Source organism: Cervus elaphus, chromosome 1 (genome assembly GCF_910594005.1).
Source record: "Cervus elaphus chromosome 1, mCerEla1.1, whole genome shotgun sequence".
Classification (NCBI taxonomy): Eukaryota; Metazoa; Chordata; class Mammalia; order Artiodactyla; family Cervidae; genus Cervus; species Cervus elaphus.
The window spans coordinates 85,471,760-85,493,466 of NC_057815.1; positions in this window are offsets into that span (position 1 = coordinate 85,471,760).

Below are 21,707 nucleotides of genomic sequence, written 5' to 3' on the forward strand. Positions count from 1 at the left end.
GGTCATTGAAATTGATGACTTTTGTGATTGTGATTGTGATTCAATCACCAAAGGTGATTGAAATTGATAGGACAAAGGGCAAGACTCCCCCTGGGAATCAACCACCATCTCTTTTTGTTTGTTTGTCCTTGCAGTTTGAATGCAGAAAAAAGGGCATCAAGATGATACTGAGAATATAAGTAAAATAAGGGTGAAACTGGAACACCTAAGATGTTCACAAATTTCAGAAGAGACTATCCAAAAAAATAAAATTTCTTGGGGATAAGATAACAGTTATTCTGTTCTCTAAGAGTTTTGAAGGGGATGTAGAGATACATGAGTCATGCCTGAAGTTTCATATTAGGTTTCTTAGTAGTCTTATGATGATTGAGAATATGAAGAGAAACTAAGGCAGGAAGGCAACTCCCCAGTCCCATGCAGAAATGGCTTTCATCCATGCTAGTCTTTCTAATTTTACATCAAAAGGTATGAAAGTGGCTTGTGGTCATTCCTAGGATGCGTCAACCATTAGAGAAGTAATAACCTAAGTCAGGAAGTCTTCTGATTTAGGTGTATACCCCCAACAACAACCAGAACCTCAGAGGTGACCAATCTGAAACAACAGACCTATTGCTTTATTCCAGTTTTAAACAGTGAGCTTCACTGATGCTCAGCACTAGCTGCACTTCTAGGAAGCTCCAGGTTATCAGAGGAATTTAAGAAAATACAGAAGAATTGCCTTATAATAATGAGTTGCAAGTGGATGGATCTGAATATGTCAACACGCTTCTGGGCATTGTTTGATATTTACAATTATATCAGAGGTAAATTTTGATAGTAGAATCAATGCAAAATAAATCTTAAAGGATAATTAACTTATCCATAATTTTGAAGAGGATCCAGGTTAACAGATTTCTATATATGTAAATGAATCCATGAAAATGTTTGTTTGTTTATATTTGATTTTGTTTGACCTTAGCATTGCACTTATTCTATAAGTATCCTAGGTCACATCAGGAGAAGGACAAAAAGACTGAGAACCCCCAAACAGTCACTATTTTTTACATCATTCCAGAATTATACTAAGGGCAAAATAGCATAACTATGCTTACTTGCAAACTGGGATCATTGTTTTCCTTATTGGTTTTGTGTGTGTGTGTTTGTGTGTGTGTGTGTGGAGTAACTGACTGTTCTAGATTTAAAGTCTTTGGTTCTGAGTCTAATGTCTTTCCAACTCTACAATAGTGTGTGACTCATTATGTGTTGTTGCTGGGACTTATATCTTAATCTGATTACTTAGATTTCTTGAATTAGCATCTAACAGATTTACCTAACTCACAAAGAGAAACATTTTTCACTCCAGAAACTCATTAAATGTGGCATATAACTATTAAATTCTTTACTATCATGAGCTAAACTAATCATAATATGAATTTCTGGAGTACAAAATGGATAGCCCTTCATTTACTGTACTGAAATATTCTCAGAGGTGCAGGGAATAATGTGTGCAATTCATATTATGATTAACACAGGTTGAGAAAATTTTTCAGTGATGAAACTCTTCCCCTGAATTAGAGCAAACTCAAGGCCAGTTACATAATGTTGTATTATTTCCATAGTACTAATAGAGCTGCATCCAAAAGAATTTCCATGGATGAACAGCAAGGCCAAAGTAGTCTCAATCAAGGAAATGTATCAAATTCCTATGAGACATGAAAATTACTGTTAAGCTTTAGTAAAATATATGTTTCCCACATTTCACTGACTGATTTCAGCAGTATTCTTCAACGTGCGGTTTGAAGACTTTCACAATTAACTAACATGAATGTTTAATTCATCGCTCCACCCCAGATCCAGGAATCTCTGTCTATTGGCCTTTAGAAATTTGCATTGTAGCAAGCTTAACATATCAATTCTACACAAAATAAAATTTGAGTACCACTGGTATGAAGAGTATTACACTAAGGGAAAGGTCAGAAAAGGAATATAGGAAACGTGTGCTAGTTCAGGTTCTCCAAGAAGCAGACAGCAAATAGGATTAAATGTGCAAGAATTTTTTATTCAGCAAGAAGCCTGTGAGACAAAATGAGGAGAAAGTAATTGACAATGTTAAACTTTACCTAATGTTGAATTTTACTCTAAGCTCTATGGTCCTGGAAAACTGTGATGGTTAAGAAACCCAACCCCTTTTGTGTTCCAAGAAATGGCTTCCTGCAAAAAATATATCCTTGACTTAGATTAGTGGATGAACAGTCTATGCCAAAACTTTATTTATGACAAACCAGACACAGACTGCAAATTCCCATTCTTTGTCACCTAATTCATTGGCTCAACTGTTTGTTACCACTGTCCAACTGGATAAAACACCCATTAACCTTACCTCCTTGGTGATGTAGTGGTAAAGAATCTACCTGCCAATGCAGGAGACATGGGTTTCATTCCTGGGTCAGGAAGAACCCCTGGAGAAAGGAATTGCAACACACTCTATTATTCTTGCCTGGGAAACTCCATGGACATTGGAACCTGGCGGGCTATAGTCCATGGGGCTGCAAAAGAGTTGGGCACGACTTAGTGACTACACAAACAGCATTAAAAAAAAAAAGCCCTTTTCTGCTTGACCCTGTAAGTCTCAAGGCCATAAAACTCTCCATATTTCAACACTTCCCTCCCCTTATTGCAATAGTCTTTTTGAATTAGTTTCTCTTTATGCAAGTCTGGATCTATTTCTTCTTTGACACAACTAAAGACCAGGAAAGCCAACACAACGAGATAGAAGTCTACCCTAAAGGAAAGAAGGATGGGTGGAATCATCCTAGAGTTTTCTACAGTCTGAGGAAAGTTAGCCATCATATCACAACACATTTCCCAGTAACAAGTCTGCTTTAGGAACCATGCTGGGCTCCATCATTGGCTGCAAGTGGCCACGGAAAGCATGGATTTCAGAGTGCACAGCTGGGGAACTTGTGAGTCAATTAGACAACCCGAAGTTGAAGTTCTCAAAGCATATACTCATGGCTGCTACAATATGTTTCAAATTATAATTCTGGAGGCCCTTAGGATTCCTCCTTCCACCACATTGAACACAATTCCAGTAGTAAGCCACTACTAGAGGTAGCTGTGTAGAGCTGCAAAAAGTGAGAGACCTCTAGGTATGGATACTTCCTTATGTGAGTCGGTGAATATGTTAGGACTAGAAGAGAGAATGAGCAATAAATTGTGAGTTTCTAATGGGAGAATATCAAGCAGATGCTTCTGGTAATTATAATTTATCTTCTGAGGCTGAGAATACTATGGGGAAAGATATGTTTGTTTGAACTTCTGCTGTCTCCAGTCAATGTGCACACTTTGAGAAAAACACAAATGAGGGAACACAGCAATACAGATGGGTAGTGACACTGTTGGAATCCAGCTTTTGTAAACCCGGACAGTTCATTTTGTCCTGCTGGGATTCTCCATCTGAAAAATAGTATCTATTTATCGCTATACCTCACAGGGATGTCGAAAAACAACATGACATGCCTATGAAATATTTCAGTATTCTTAGGAAAAAGACACAGCCTGGATGCAGATTTAGAGTCAGCTTGAGTTTTTCCTGAGATGAAAGGGAGACATTGTTTTGCATCATTTTGAGACATGGTTTTACAGTTCACAGAAACCGTAGGTCCTTTTTGAGTTACTCTGTGAAGCTGACGTCTTAAAGGTGGTAGTTAGAGATGGAAGGAATATAGGGAGAGAAAGGGAATAGTGCTGAAGGAGACAATTAGATTTGCTGATTTCCTTCTCTGGTGCCTGGAATTGTGTGAAGTACAGACTTAACCACACATGATGATAGTTCAGTTAAAGCATAAGCATCCTACTCATAAGTGATTCTGCTGTCTGGACACTGACTCTCTTTTTTTTTTCAGGGTGATGACTTTTTTTCTTCCCAAAACACATTAAATAAATACAGTATAAAAGTAATATTTCAACATTATGGCTTCAGGCAAAGACATATTCACCAATTTACTTGAACCAGAGCTTCCAGTTAGAGAATACCATAAAGAATAAATCTGATGAGTTATATTTTGAATAAACTTAAACGAGTTTGTTTTGCATATAAATGCTCAGCAAGCGCGGTGACAAGGCGGCGCGAAGACGCCTTGGACTGCTCTACAAGAATGGTGTTCTCGTGCGTCTCAGAGCACCACTGCTGCAGCTTTTATTTTGGCATAAAAGGGTTTGTTTTCTAAGCTCTCAACTTATTAAATGAAGATTGAGGGTAGAACCACTAAAATCTCTAAAAGGCTAAACATTTATTGGAGAAAATAGTTTTAAAAGAATGAAGTTGTAAAATATATATGTGTGTGTGTGTGTGTGTGTGTGTATATATATAAAACCTCCAAAGGAAATGAACAGGATATTGAAGAGATATCCAAACCCCCGTGTGAATTCTGCTGTTCACTGCAGCATTATTCACAACAGCAATTTATAGAAACAACCTAAGTGTGTATCAATGGATGAATGGATAAGAAGAAGTGAGGTATATATCTCTATATATCTATGTATCTGTGTATCTATCTATATTTATTGTTGTTTAGTTGTGCTGGAGAATTGATGCCTTTGAACTGTGGTGCTGAAGAAGACTCTTGAGAGTCTCTTGGACTGCAAGGGGATCAAACCAGTCCATCCTAAAGGAAATCAGTCCTGAATATTCATTGGAAGGGCTGATGCTGAAGCTGAAGCTCCGATACTTTGGCCATCTGATGTGAACACTAAATCATTGGAAAGGACCCTGATGCTGGAAAAGATTGAGGGCAAGAGGAGAGGGACGCAACAGGGGATGAGGTGGTTGGATGGCATCACTCACTCAATGGACATGAGTTTGAGCAAACTCAGGGAGATAGTGAAGGACGAGAGAGCCTGGCGTGCTGCAGCTCATGGGGTTGCAAAGAGTTGGACACAACTTAGTGACTGAACAATGAACAAGTTGCTAACTCATGTCTGAGTCTGCGACCCCATGAACTGTAGCCCGCCTGGCTCCTCTGTCCATGGGATTTCCCAGGCAAGAACACTGGAGTGGGTTGTCATTCCCTTCTCCAGGAGATCTTCCTGACCCAGTGATCGAACCTGCATCTCCTGCATTGGCAGGTGGATTCTTTATCACTGAACCACCATAGAAGTCCTATCTATATATTTGTATGCAATGACATATAAAACTCAGCCCTGAGAAAGAGGGAAATCCTGCCACTTGCAACAATATGGATGGAATTTGTAGGCATTATGCTAAGTGAAATCAGCCAGACAGAAAGACAAATATCACATTGTGTCACTTACATGTGGAATCTTTTTATAAAAAGTCAAACTCATAAAAATACAGAATAAAGTCGTTGTCAGAGGCTGAGGAGTGGGGGAAATAGTGAGAGATTGATAAAAGGGTGAAAACTTTCAGCTACAGGAAAAACAAGGACTGAAGATCTGCTGTAAAACATGTGACTACAGTTGATAACATTGTACTGTTAATTGAAATCTGCTAGAGAATGTAAGTTAAATGTTCTCATACCCAAAAAAATGTAAGTATGTGAGGTGAAGGATGTGCTATTGATAATTAACTTGACAAGGGAATCCTCTCAAAATGTCTATGTATATCACATCATACAACATTCACGTGAAATTTCTTATCATATCGTATGCCAATTATACCTGAAAAAAGCTGAAATATAAACAAATATAATGCACTTGTAAAGAACAACTCTCTGCACCTTATTTTACAACTATCCATTACCCATCCAACTTTCCCTGACTTCTTCAGTAACTAAATCTTTGTTATTTTAAATTTTAACTATAAATCATGATAATTTAATTGCATATACTTGTTTATCACTTTTTCATTATGCAATTGATATATTCTTCTATTTTTAAAAATCATCTTAGATGGGGAGCAAAAGTGTCATAACTTTCCCATTGAAATTAATAAAACTATATTTATATTTAATGGTTTTCAGTTACAGGCAGGGTCATCAGGTTTGAATTTAGGTTACTAAGAAAATGACCTGTCATGATCACTCTTTCAGTTCAATATCATGACAGCCTCATGGGTATGCATTACCATTATCAACATTATTGTTTTTGTCATCACTGGCATTATTACCATCATCACCATAATTACTTTTTAATTTTTATCACAATTCCCAGGTAAGGAAACTGAAGCATAACACCATTGTGGGATTTGCCTAAGATCACACAGCAAATGAGTGACAGAACCATTGCGGGCGTGAGTGCTAAGTCACGTCAGTCATGTCCAACTCTTGGTGACGCCATGAACTGTAGCCCACCAGACTCCTCTGGCCATGAGATTCTCCAGGCAAGCATACTGGAGTGGATTGCCATGCCTTCTTACAGAGGATCTTCCTGACCCAGGGATTAAAGCCAAATCTCATGTCTCTTGCATTGGAAGGCGAGTTCTTCACCACTAGTGCCACCTGAGAAGCCCAGAACTATTATTCCATTTAAAATTCACCTGACTCCAAGATCAATGCTGAGGACATTCAAGTCAGCATGAGCAAAATTTCACAAGGAGTCAACCAAGATATTTAGTTTCTAACTCTCCCGTAAAATGGTACATGACATAATTCACACTCTGAAAGTTCACTAACAAAACACTGAAATAATTACAACAGATGCTGTAGAAAATCATTCAGTTCAGTCACTCGGTCATGTCCGACTCTTTCTGACCCCATTCACTGCAGCATGCCAGGCATCCCTTTCCAATGCCAACTCCCAGAGCCTACTCAAATTCATGTCCATTGAGTCAGTGATGCCATCCAGCCATCTCATCCTTTGTCATCCCCTTCTCCTCCTGCCTTCAATCTTTCCCAGCATCAGGGTCTTTTCCAATGAGTCAGTTCTTCACATCAGGTGGCCAAAATATTGGAGCTTCAACTTCAGCATCAGTCCTTCCAATAAATATTCTGGACTGGTTCCTTCAGGATTGACTGGTTGGATCTCCTTGCAGTCCAAGGGTCTCTCAAAAGTCTTCTCCAACATCACATTTCAAAAGCATCAAGTCCTTGGTACTCAGCTTTCTCTATAACCAATTCTCACACCCATACACAACTATGGGAAAAACCATAGTTTTGACTAGATGGAACTTGGTTGGTAAAGCAATGTCTCTGCTTTTTAATATGTTGTCTAGGTTGGTCATAGCTTTTCTTCCAAGGAGCAAGCATCTTTTAATTTCATGGCTGCAACACCATCTGCAGTTATTTTGGAGCCCCCCCCCCCCCCCCCCCCCCCGCCAAATAAAGTGTGTCACTGTTTCCATTGTTTCCCCATCTATTTGCCATGAAGTTATGGGACCAGATATCATAATCTTTGTTTTCTGAATGCTGAGTTTTAAGCCAGCTTTTTCACTCTCCTCTCTCACTTTCATCAAGAGGCTCTTTTGTTCTTCTTAACTTTCTGCCGTAAGGGTGGTATCATCTGCATATCTGAGGATATTGATGTTTCTCCTGGCTATCTTGATTCCAGCTTGTGCTTCATTCAGCCCAGCATTTCTCATGATGTACTCTGCATATAAATTAATAAGTAGAGTGACAATATACAGCCTTGATATACTCCTTTCCCTATTTGGAACCAGTCTGTTGTTCCAAGTCTAGTTCTACCTGTTGCTTCCTGACCTGCACACATATTTCTCAGGAGGCAGATCAGGTGGTCTGGTATTCCCACCTCTTGAAGAATTTTCCACAGTTTGTTGTGATCCACACAGTCAAAAGCTTTGGTACAGTCAATAAAGCAGAAATAGATGTTTTTCTGGAACTTTCTTGCTTTTTCAATGATCCAAGGAATGTTGGCAATTTGATCTCTGGTTCCTCTGCCTTTTTAAAATCCAGCTTGAACATCTGGAAGTTCACAGCTCACATACTGTTGAAGCCTGACTTGGAGGATTTTGAGCGTTAGTTTGCTAGTGTGTGAGATGAGTACAATTGTGCGGTAGTTTGAGCATTCTTTGGCATTGCCCTTCTTTGGGATTAGAATGAAAACTGACCTTTTCCAGCCCTGTGGCCACAAAAATTTCCAAATTTGCTGGCATATTGAGTACCTCACTTTCACAGCATCATCTTTTAGTATTTGAAATAGCTCAATTGGAATTCCATCACCTCCACTAGCTTTGTTTGTAGTGATTTACCTAAGGCCCACTTGACTTTGCATTGCAGGATGTCTGGCTCTAGGTGAGTGATCACACCATCATGCTTATCTGGGTTGAAGATTGTAGAAAATAACCTATTATAAAGGAAATAGAATTTGGGGAGCTTCTGTAGTTGCACTGTGTAAAATGTAGAAAAGGCTGAACAGGAACAATCCAAGGCCACAGACGTCAGCCAAGATGGTTGTTTTTCTATGTGATTTATATGTTGAGATTCTTGCATATTTTACTTGAGAAGGGGGTTGCATTATGTTTTTTGCACAAAATGAATTTGGAAATTATTTGCAATAAATGAATTGTGATACCCAACTCTGAAAGTCTGGGCTTCTCTGATTGTGTGTAGTTTTCCTAGGGCAGCGATTCTCAACCTAGCTACACAGTGGTGGTTAACAATGAACTCTGAGGATTTTATTAGAAATAGTTAAACCTGCATATGAGTGAAACATTTAAAATCTGTTCAAAGGTATCCCATTCATTATGTCAACTATTATTTACTTGAATTTTCATATATTTTAGTAAGTGGGAGATAAACATGGATGGATAACATTTCTTAACTTTATATGGGTGACAACCCTTTGGGACTCTAACAGAAGCTATACATTTTCTCACCATAAAAGCACATATCCCAATACCTGGACTTTGTGTGTGTGTGTGTGTGTGTTGGTGTGTGTGCCTGTGTGTGTGTACACTCATGCACGTTCAGCTGACTGCTCAGGAGCACCCGTAGCAGTAGGCTGTATTTGTGAACACAACCTTTGATCACCACTGAAATATAAATTTATTTTTGCACACGTATCTGATAGTTGAGATGAAAGTGACTCTTCCTAAACAGGTATCAGTTGCTAAGCTCATCTGGGTCTATGCACAACTTTGCCACCTTGAAAGAGTTCATTCACCATCTTCCATCGAGCTTACAGTTGGGGGTTGCAAAGTGAAATCTCCTCATAAAGCATCTAATTTCCCCAAACTTGTCAACAGTTGTGGTTTCAGACTACACCATTTATACAAAATGGAGTGCTGTTCTTCGCAGGACTGATAACAATATTGTGCCCAGAGAGACACAGAGCAGATTTTTTTGTCATGTAATTCTTACTTTTGAAAAATATCTCATTGGTGTCATTTCTTTTTCCTGGGAAGAAAACCAGGCGGGAGTCCTTTCACTGTTGTCCCTTTCTCATTTGGTCTTAATGCGCTGATAAACAAATTTACTGATAAGAAAGAATAAAACATGGCAACACTCGGTATGCAAATACACAGCTGGTGAGGAAATCCCACTAGTAGAAGGCACTGCAGTGGGCTTGGGGAATGGGCATTGGAAAGAGGAGATATGGTTTCTTCATCCAAGAGAAAAAGAGAAATAGTGAAATTAAACATGATAACTATATGGTATTAATCGGTGTCATCAAAATCCAAAAGCTACATTATCTTCCAGCTGCATGTGTTATTCAAATTTGTCATATAAAATGTATCATTACACTTTTATTCTTTCTACAAATATTATTCATATATGAAGAAAAAAGAAAACTACTTCTTTCTATTATTTCAGGTTAGATCCTTACTTAAAGCTTTGCCATATTTGATAAGCCTCCTACAATGGCACGGGGCAGACACTATCACTCCTTTCAACCCTAGACCCTCATTTCCACCTCATCAACTTAAACTCTAGGGAAGATCCCCTGGAGAGGAAAACGGCAACGCACTCCAGTATTCTTGCGTGGGAAATCCCATGGACAGAGGAACCTTGCGGGATATAGTCCATGAAGGTGCAAAGAGTCAGACACAACTTGGCGACTAAACAGCAGCAGGAATGGCACATTCTGTTAGGCCTGTATAGAATACAGTCTGTCTGTTTCCTTATTTGAATTCCACATCAATATGATATGTATTATTGTTTCCCCATTCAAAGAGAAAATAGGAGTCAAGGTATCTGAATCACCACTTTCTATACAAGTCCTTTGTGCAACTTATAACCTAGACCTTTTAATTCAAGCTACTGGAAGACACTTAACTTCTACCTACTGTGAAATATCCGTAATATAGATTCTTTTCAAAGAATAAGACAGTCTACTGCCATCATGCCATAGAAAGAGACTGATAGAGCATTACTACCTCTGTAATCACTCAAACTTCAAACACTTTCTCCATTGAGTTCACTAACTCAATGTTTACTGTCCTATAGACAATAGTTTGCTTGGCCAAGCTTATGTCCTTTGCTCATTCCCTCAATAAAATATGTAGAGGAAATATCAAGCTTCCCACGATTTACTTTGAGTGAGACATCAGGACGAGACAGGGACCAGGACATCCCTTCTCACTTTGCTGCTGTTCAGTCTCTAAGTTCTGTCCAGCTTTTTGTGACCCAATGGATGGTAGCACACCAGGCTTCCCTGTCCTTCACTATCTACCAGAGTTTGCTCAAATTCATGTCCACTGAGTTGGTGATGCTCTCTAACCATCTCATCCTCTGCCACCGTCCCCTTCTCCTTTTGCCTTCAATTTTCCCCAGCATCAGGGTCTTTTCCAATGAGTCTACTCTTGGCATCAGGTGGCCAAAGTATTGGAGTTTAGCTTCAGTATCTGTCCTTCCAATGAATATCTAGGGTTGATTTCCTTTAGGATACATTGTTTGATCTCCATGCAGTCCATGGGACTCTCAAGAGTCTTCTCTAGCACCACAATTCAAAAGCATCAATTTTTCAGTGCTCAACCTTCCTTATGGTCCAACTCTCCCTTTCCCACTTGGGCAGCACATTAAGAGAAAGTCCCCCAGAAAGGAGATCAGGTAGCTAACAGGCCAAGGGTTGGATGCTGAACAGTCGAAAGGATAACATCAAAAGTCTTTCAAAAAGACTCTGGTAGTTGACGTTTTCACATACATATTTCATTTTATTATCACTGCAACCCTTTGTGATCAACACGAGGAGGAGAAAACTGGGTAGCAAAGGAGGACTGTGTTCAAGGTTAAAGAAATATCTTTTGATCAATTTATGATTTGCAACATCGACTCTAAAGCCTATTATTTTCTCCAAATTCAACAAGGCAAGAAATGTGAAATTCCATGTAGGTGACTCATATTTCCTTTTGGAATTTTCATTTCTTGAGAGCAGAAAAAAAATTACAAATATCTTCCTGATTATCTAAAGGTCTGGGTATATACTATTTGCTTAATCAATGTTATTTATTATTTAAATGATCTCTGCAGTTATAAAATAAATATATAAATCTAACCCATAAACGAAAGTAAGAAATTATTTTTTCCTCTATGAATGCTTTTTATTTGTTCTAGAATATTCTAAGATATGATGAGAGAGGTTAGTAACCATACAAGGAAAATGATTCTATAACTTGAATCCCTTAGAGATGAAAGGGAGAACAAAAGGTCTGGAAATGAAGCAAAAAGAGACAACATCATCAGAAAGACTGAAGAAGGAATTAAAGTATAATAAGGTTGGAAGGACTGATGTTGAAGCTGAAACTCCAATACTTTGGCCACCTGATGTGAAGAGCAGACTCCTTGGAAAAGACCCTGATGCTGGGAAAGATTGAGAGCAAGAGGAGAAGGGGACGACAGAGGATGAGATGGTTGGATGGCATCACCGACTCAATGGACACGGGTTTGGGTGGACTCCGGGAGTTGGTGATGGACAGGGAGGCCTGGCGTGCTGCGGTTCATGGAGTCACAGAGAGTCAGACACGACTAAGTGACTGAACTGACTGAACTGAAGGTAAGGGATTGCCCTGACACTCCCCCAAAAGAAGTGTGACTACCAGACAAAAACCGTTTCTAAACTGTTTTCTTTAAAGGCACAATCTCAACAGGAAAGGAAAAACAGTACCGACATTTTGGAATAACAAAGCTTCAAAAGAAAAAATTCTATTACCAAAAAAGAGCAAACTTGCATATGTCAAGACTAAACTGTAGAGGATTTAGAAGCCACTCAGTCTGGTGAAGATGATCCTGAGCGTTTCAGAACTTAATTAATGAACTTCGCAAATCACTAGCAATTAATTTGAAAAGGTTATCTTGATACACAGCAAAAGGGAGAAATCAGGTATAACACCAACACTTCAATATAACGGGGACAGAGTTCATGGACTCTTCGTAAGAATATGATAAGCCATTATCAGTGAAGCAGTAGGATATAAAAAAACATTTGCCTGGAGAACATCATCATATTTCATAATCATTCATACCTACAGATTTTTCCTAGAAGGAATGATGCGGTCTCTAAATATAAAATATTATGAATCCTTATGTCACGGCCATTACTTTTATGTATCACTAAATTAGGCTTAGGTATCTTTGCTCCATAGACACATGGAGATAAATAGATGGGATTTTATGTCTAGTGCATGCCCAAAATGGCATCATCTGAGTCATCCTAGGAAAAATCCTGACTTTACAATTTAACTTATGGTTTTTTGTTTTTTTTTTAACAGTACTGTCCCAACCTTGGCAAGTCTACTTAGTCCTTTTTAAAATTCCTTAAAGAGTTTGGCATTTATTACCCATGCATTTGGAAAGACAGTCCTTTAGGGCAGTCTTTAAAATTAGACCTCAACTCAGTTACTTGATGCCTCTGAGATCACGAGCAAGTTACTTGAATTCTCAGATTTATGGTTTCCTCATTTGTCAGTAGGAGCTGTAAATACCCACTTCACTGGACTGGACATAAGTCCTACATCAAAGGATTTCATAATGTATTACGGGGAAAAATCTTAGCCATTGAGATTTTCTAGAGTTAGGGAAAGAGATCCAGACTGGACACCAAGAGATCTGGGTTCAAGCCTTGGTCATGCAACATGAAAGTTATCCAGTTTTATGATATGACCTTTGTTAGACTCAGTGTGTGTGTGCACGCTCAGTCACTGCAGTTGCGTCCAACTCTTTGCAACACTATGGACTGTAGCCTGCCAGGCTCCTCTGTCCATGAGGATTCTCCAGTTAGGAATTCTGGAGTGGGTTGCCAGAAGATCTCCAGGGGATCTTCCTGACCCAGGGATTGAGCCTATGTCTCTTACGACTTCTGCACTGGCAGGTGGGATCTTTATAAGTAGCACCACCTGGGAAGTTCTAGCCTCAGTGTACACATCTCTAAAATGGAACTGACAGCACCAACTTTAGGTAGTAGCCAACGGTTTTGATAATATACTCAAATGATGGATATGGAAGTACTTCGTAAACTGTAGAAGTGTTAGCCACAAATTCAAGGTAACATTCATGCAAAGAACAGTGACTATTCAGCAGACACATATTTTAACGTCTGTGTTCTCACCAGAAATCCAATTATTACATTTCCATATTTACTATACCTACACTAATATTTTATATATTTTAAGTGGTATTTTATTCTCTGCTTCTTATCACATCATCACCAAGTCAATAAGGCACATCCCAAAAGAGTGAATTCCTAAAACCTATGGAGTATTAGAGTTGGAAAGAACGTAAAATACTATTTATATATTGTTATGTTTTTCTATAATGTGTGAGGAGATTGAGTCCCAGAGATCCACTTATTCAACAGAGCAAGGTAAAGATATGACTTGAATCAGAAATACCAGTTTTGTGTAACTTTCCACTACCATACTATTCAAATATCTGTTCTCCATCCCCCCATGGGACTCTTGTAGTATGAAATACACCTTGGAATAATAGGACATCAGTCAGAGTTTAAAAAGTAATTTTTGGAAATGAAAAAAACTCTGTAAGATTAATGTACTAGAAAATAGGACTTGACCTGTACTCGGGGGAATTTAATCTTTCCTCTTGGGATGACTTGCTTTCCTCCCTCTAGTTAGTTTGCCTTTCAAGCTAATTTTGTAGCTTCTGAGGTTACTATTTTCATTTTCCAATTTGTAAGCCCCTTTCCATTTTCCAGATCATTACCATTTAAGATGTTCTGATCATTCTTCTTGAGAATTCCTGAAGTAATTAAAAGAAATCCTCTGGATGGGCCCCAGGCCTTGGGCAGTACTCATCAAATGCTTCAGGACTGGTGCAAGGCTCAGAGCCTTATATATACTCCACCAGTGCAGTGCCTCATAAGACATGCTCTCGCTTATTTATTTGACAGAGATTTATTAAATGCCAACAATGTCAACCACCGTGTTCACCACTGGGTCAACCTCCTACTTAGAGAGAGGGAAACAACAATTACAACATATCCTGATAAGTGCTTTGATAAAAGCATTCGTGGGCTTTTGTGTGAAGCCCAACACGAGAGGGCCAGGCGAGAAAGGATTCAGCAGAGCTGCGCAACCTTCACAGGGCACATCAAGTGTAAGCCCTGGAAGAGGAGCGTTCAGAAACTGCATGGTGTCTCATATGTCCAGGGGAAGGATGCTTGCCCTTCCTTCTTCCTTAAAATAGTAAACCTTCTTTATTTTACTTCCTAAATATATTCAAAACCTATCCACCTCTCTTTCCTAATACGACTGCTGTTGTCCAGACCTTCACCATCTCTTAACCTGAATTATTTTCCTTGGCATACTAATTGTTCTCTGTCCCCATGCTTGTTAAGGATAATTTATTCTCCTCTTAGCAGCCAGGCTTATTGGTTAAAAAGCAAATCAGATCATGCTCAAACCCTTCATTAGCTATCCACCGAACTTAGAATAAAATTCATCTTCCTTGACATGACCTACCAGAAGCTACGATCTGGGCCTTTCCTCTTTTTTTTTTTTTTTTCTCCCTGTTCAGTATGTTCAGAACAAATAATCTGTATTCTGTTTCTAAAATACAACATATCCTTTCTTTCACACCATTAGGGATTTTATACGTATTGTTTTCCTTGCCTGGAATGACTTTATCCTAAACCTTTTCAGGAGTGAGAATTTCTTACTTGTAGTATTCAAGTCCCATCACCTTCTCAATGAATCCTTATCTAACAATTCAATCTAATCTTATCTGCTCAGATTATATCACATCACCCTCTTTTTTGATCCAGTAATTAACACTATAGAGGTTCATTTATTAATTCATTTGCTTATTGCTTGTTTCACTGTGCTAGAATACAAAATCTTTATGTGGTTTTCCATCATTTCCCAAGTGCCTAGAGAGTATATGGCATATAGGAGGGAGGTCCTCAACAAGCATTTACTGGATGAAGTGTAGAAAAATGTAGTGGGCTAGCACTAGATAGCAAAGCCTGGAATATGCTGTGGTCACACTAACAGGATGGACCCTCAACCAAAATGTGGTTCAGATGTCAACACTGATGATGCCACACACACCAGTTCAGTTCAGTTCAGTCGCTCAGTCATGTCCGACTCTTTGTGACCCCATGAACCACAGCACACCAGGCCTCCCTGTCCATCACCAACTCCCGGAGTCCACCCAAACCCATGTCCATTGAGTCGGTGATGTCGTCCAACCATCTCATCCTCTGTCGTCTCCTTCTCCTCCTGCCCTCAATCTTTCCCAGCATCAGGGTCTTTTCAAATGAGTCAGCTCTTCACATCAGGTGGCCAAAGTATTGGCGTTTCAGCTTCAGCATCAGTCCTTCCAATGAACATTCAGGACTGATTTCCTTTAGGATGGACTGGTTGGATCTCCTTGCAGTCCAAGGGACTCTCCAGAGTCTTCTCCAACACCACAGTTCAAAAGCATCAATTCTTCGGTGCTCAATTTTCTTTATAGTCCAACTCTCACATCCATACATGACTACCAGAAAAACCATAGCCTTGACTAGACAGACCTTTGTTGACAAAGTAATATCTCTGCTTTTCAATATGCTATCTAGGTTGGTCATCACTTTCCTTCCAAGGAGTAAGCGTCTTTTAATTTCATGGCTGCAATCATCATCTGCAGTGACTTTGGAGCCCAGAAATATAAAGTCCACCACTGTTGCCACACACACTGGGGTATGAAAATGTTTATTAATGACATAATGAGACCTCTTAGAGAGGACAGAGAAGGGTTCCCAAGCTGACCCAAAACTGACTTGAAAGACCATGGTCAGGAGACTCATATAGGGGTTTCCACTGTGGTTGGGATGTAGGGCTGGGTAAGGAGTCTCACATACAGATAGGGGTTTACACAAATTGAATCTTATGTCAACAAGGGAGGCAGCACCCAGGCTCTCTTACAAGCTTGACCAAATATAAGCAGAAGGAGAAGAGGGAGGGATGAGGATCAATACTTAGCAGAACTCCAGCACTAAAAACTGGAGCCCGACTCTATTACAGAAAGTCATCCCGAAGTGTTCAAACTCTATTAAAAAGGTGTGCATGCGAGATTCTTGAAGTATTTCAATCATGATGAGATTTATATTTTAGAAGCATTGATCTGGCTCAATATTTGCAGAATCAAAATGCATAATGATTTCTGCATTGTGGAGAAAGTAACAGGAGCATGACACAGAAGATCTGGAGAATATTAGGCAATTGCAGTGATACAGGTAGAGACAATGGGAGCTCCAAAATCGAGATTCTTGGAGGCTCTGAAAAGATAGTGTAGAGGCACAGAGAAAAGCCTGAGAGACGTGTAATCTTGGGTGCTCAGCCACTCAGCTGTGTCCAGCTCTTTGGACCCCATGGACTGTAACCTGCCAGACTCCTCTGTCCATGGAATTTTCCAGGCAAGAATACTGGAGTGGGTTGCCATTTCCTATTCCAGGGGATCTTCCCAACCCAGGGATCAAACCCATGTCTCCTGTGTCTCCTGCATTGGTAGGTGGATTCTTTACCACTAGTGTCGCCTGGGAGGCCCATCATGCAATCCTTAATGGGAAAAAATTTTATTACCAGCTTACATTTCTTCAACATCATATCTGATTTGGGTTCTGCAAAGACAACCATAGCAAGTTTAATAAGTAGCATAAGATAAAAAGGCCCCTCAACACGAAAAAGATTGAACCTATGGACCATTTTTGAAAATGGAGTCTCTGACAATTATAGGAGTGCAGCAAGTAGATCGCATCAAGGAAGAGAAGTTATCATAAGGAAGCAACTCATAATTCAAGTGAATTTTTGAGCAGGCTCCAGATTACTTTTGAAATTGATCATTAGTGTTGGACTGATACTTGAGACGTTTAGCTCTTATTTCTAGTTCTGCTTCCTATTGAACTCAAATCGTAGACCCTTCCACCGGGACACGCTGAGCTGTTCTTACATTTACACTTGTATATAAGAAACACTTAGAAACTTGACTCAAACATTCCAAATACTAGCAAAGAAAGTGGGCCCTACTGATTTGATCATATGCTATTCTCTGTCAAAGATGACAAGAATCAAGTTTCAAAAATATTCTGTTTGCTAGTACTGTTGTGCAGTTAATATGTGACTTTAGGCTAAGCACTATGTCTCTTAAGGACGTGGGTTTTTACTTCTATTGTTCAAATAAACTGTCTTCCCTTCTTCTGAATCATGCCTATAACACTCATGTCCCCTGTTGCCAGAAGTCTGTCAGGTCTTGTCAAGTTAGTTTTATTGTCTGTATCTGGTTAAGGTAACTTAACTTCCAAGTGTGCCCTTAAAGACCTGTATAGCATTAACCCTCCCCCCCACCCCCCACTTTGCTGAATGAGCTTTTTTTCCTGTAAAGCCATGCAGGAATTAGTAGAAAGAACGTATGTACCAAGGCAAAAGTCAGTTGGAAGGTATACCTAGCCAGTTTCACCTTCTTCTCATTAAGTGTATTTTCAGATATTTTACTTCACAGATACATTAAATTTGCTCATTTTCACCAGCAGAGACTGATAAAAGCCATTTCTCTATTTTTGTCTTTTTTGCTTTATCTTAAAATGAGTCAGTTGTATTAAACCAGAAACTTCCAAACAATTTAGCTGAGGAAAGCTTTTGCTGAAGTTACCGTAATCTCCATATTTTGAAAGATGAACACTACTAAGAAAACCCCATTTATTAAGCAGCTATCTCATTTCATAATTTTTTATTCATCAAAATTATATTTGTACTCTTGAAACAAGAGCTTGTAATGAGCTATGTGGGATATTCTTGCCAGGTTTTTCAAAACACAAAAACTCACATGTTATAAAGGAAAAATATATATATGATAGCAAAATATGTGTGTTTGTGTGTATAGAAAAAATAACAAAAAATCATATCACATATATTAAGCTAAAGAAAATTTGCAACACATGTAACAGAAATAATTATTACTATGCAATATACAAAAAACTCATCCAAACTAATCAAAAAACTGACAAACTAATCAAGTGACAACAGATCAGTTCAGTCACTCAGTCGTGTCAGACTCTTTGCAACCCTATGGACTATAGCACGCCAGGCCTCCCTGTCATCACCAACTCCCAGAGTCTACCCAAACTCATGTCCATTGAGTCGGTGAGGCCATTCAACCATCTCATCCTCTGTTGTCCCCTTCTCCTCCTGACTTCAATCTTTCCCAGCATCAGGGTCTTTTCCAATAAGTCAGCTCTTCGCATCACGTGGCCAAAGTATTGGAGTTTCAGCTTCAGCATCAGTCCTTTAAATGAATATTTGGGACTTATTTCCTTTAGGATGGACTGGTTGGATCTCCTTGCAGTCCAAGGGACTCTCAAGAGTCTTCTCCAACACCACAGTTCAAAAGCATCAATTCTTCAGCACTCAACTTTCTTTATAGTCCAAGTCGCACATCCATACATGACTATTGGAAAAACCATAGCTTTGACTAGACAGACCTTTGTTGGTAAAGTAATATCACTGCTTTTTAATATGCTATCTAGGTTGGTCATAGCTTTTCTTCCAAGGAGCAAGCATCTTTTAATTTCATGGCTGCAGTCACCATCTGCAGTGATTTTGGAACCCCCCAAAATAAAGTCTGTCACTGTTTCCATTGTTTCCCCATCTATTTGCCATGAGGCGATGGAGATATAGTTGCAGTTCACAAAAGAAAAATTTCACTCGAAACATCCCATCAGCATCGAAACATGTATAATATCTAGGGTGAAACAGATCACCAGCCCAGGTTGGATGCATGAGACAAGTGCTTGGGCCTGGTGCACTGGGAAGACCCAGAGGGATTGGGTAGAGAGGGAGGTGGGAAGGGGGATCGGGATGGGGAATACATGTAAATCCATGGCTGATTCATGTCAATGTATGACAAAAACCACTACAATATTGTAATTAGCCTCCAACTAATAAAAATAAATGGAAAAAAAAACATAATAAAAAAAAGAAATTAGCATAAATTATCCTTGAAAAAACCCACGAGATAAAGATTTTGTCAACTATTTTACACATACCATATTGCTATAAAAAAGCATGGGAAAGAAACAGTGTGGAGATTTCTTAAAAAACTGGAAATAGAACTGTCATATGACCCAGCAATCCCACTTCTGGGCATACACACTGAGGAAACCAGATCTGAAAGAGACATGTGCACCCCAATGTTCATCGCAACACTGTTTATAATAGCCAGGACATGGAAGCAACCTAGATGCCCATCAGCAGATGAATGGATAAGGAAGCTGTGGTACATATACACCATGGAATATTACTCAGCCGTTAAAAAGAATTCATTTGAATCAGTCCTAATGAGATGGATGAAACTGGAGCCCATTATACAGAGTGAAGTAAGCCAGAAAGATAAAGAACATTACAGCATATTAACACATATATATGGAATTTAGAAAGATGGTAACGACAACCCTATATGCAAAACAGAAAAAGAGACACAGAAATACAGAACAGACTTTTGAACTCTGTGGGAGAAGGTGAGGGTGGGATGTTTCAAAAGAACAGCATGTATACTATCTATGGTGAAACAGATCACCAGCCAAGGTGGGATGCATGAGACAAGTGCTCGGGCCTGGTGCACTGGGAAGACCCAGAGGAATCGGGTGGAGAGGGAGGTGGGAGGGGGGATCGGGATGGGGAATACGTGTAAATCTATGGCTGATTCATATCAATGTATGACAAAACCCACTGAAATGTTGTGAAGTAATTAGCCTCCAACTAATAAAAAAATAAAAAAAAAAGAAAAGAAACTAAAGGAAATAATGAAAACAATGTCTCACAAAATAGAACCAACCTGTGTCTGTGTGTTAGTCACTCAGTTGTGTCTGATTCTTGCAACCCCATGGACCGTAGCCCACTGGGCTCCTCCATCTGTAGGATTTTCCAAGCAAGAATACTGGAGTAGGTTGCCATTTCCTTCTCCAAATAGAACCAATGAAGGGATAGAAATTATAAAAAGGAACCAAATTGCAATTCTGGAATTAAAAATTATGATAACTAAAATAAAAAATTCACTAGAGAAATTCAGCAGTAAATTTGAGAAGACAAGAAAATTTCAGCTAACTTGAGGATAAATAAAATGAGATTAGGAAATCATAGGACCAGAAAGAAAATAGAATGAAGTAAATAAATAGAGCCTAAGAGACTTGTGGGACACCATGACACATGTCAACATACTCAGAATTCCTGAAAGAAGGGAGGAAGAGGAAGAGAAACAGAAAGATTATCTGAAAAAGTAATGACTGATTTCCCCAAATTTGATGAAATATTCAATACATGAATCTGCATACCCAGTAAACTCAATGGATTTAAAGTAGGATAAACTAAAAGAGGTCAAAATTGAGATACATTATAATAAATTGCAAAAGCAAACACAAAGGAAGAATTCTGAAAATAGCAGGGACCCTCCATAAGATTAAAGCTGATTTCTCATCAAAATCCAGTGAGGCTAGAAGTTGTAGGGAGGCATATTCAAAGTACTGGAATAAAAAACAAAACCTGTCAATAAAAATATATATATATCTGACAAAATTATCTTTCATAAATGAAGACATTCCCCCACAAACAAAACCTGAATGTTTGTTGCTAAAAGACACGCCATACAAGAATGCCCAAAGGAAATGAAAGCACAGTAGGCAGTAGCTCAAATCCACACAAAGAAATGAGAACATCAGTAAAGGTAGCGACATGAGCAAATATGGAATTTAGCATAAATGTAATTTTGGCTTTTAATTTCTCTTTGTTCCTTATTGATTGACAAAAATAAAACAATAGTTGTAACTATAAAAAAAAAGAAAAATTTCAGTTGGCAATAAACATAATAACATATCCAACTGGAAAAATCATCAGAAGAAAGCAAGTAAATAACGAAATTATATTTCCACACTTAAAATGGAACACACTATCACATCTTTAAAGACATGAAAAAATGGCTATTCTTACATGTATATTGCTGCAACTTCCTTATAAATTGTATAGTAATCTCCATTAAAGATTAAAACAGATATAACCTTTGGCACATAAATAACAGTCTTAGGACTCTGTCGTATTGAAATAAAAGTACAAGTTGTCAAATCAAAGTACTAAGGGAAGTTTTACTGGATCGCTGTTTGAAAAGGAGAAAAAACTGGAAATAATCTAAGCAACATCAATAAATGAAGGGTTAAATAAAAATAGATAATGAATGAGAACTTTCTGTGTAGCTCAGGGAACTCTGCTCAGGGCTCTGTGGTGAGGTAGATGGGAAAGAAATCCAAAAAAAAAGAAGGCATATACATACACACATAACTGATTCACTTTGCTGTACAGTCGAAACATTGTAAAACAACTATATTCCAGGAACAATTAA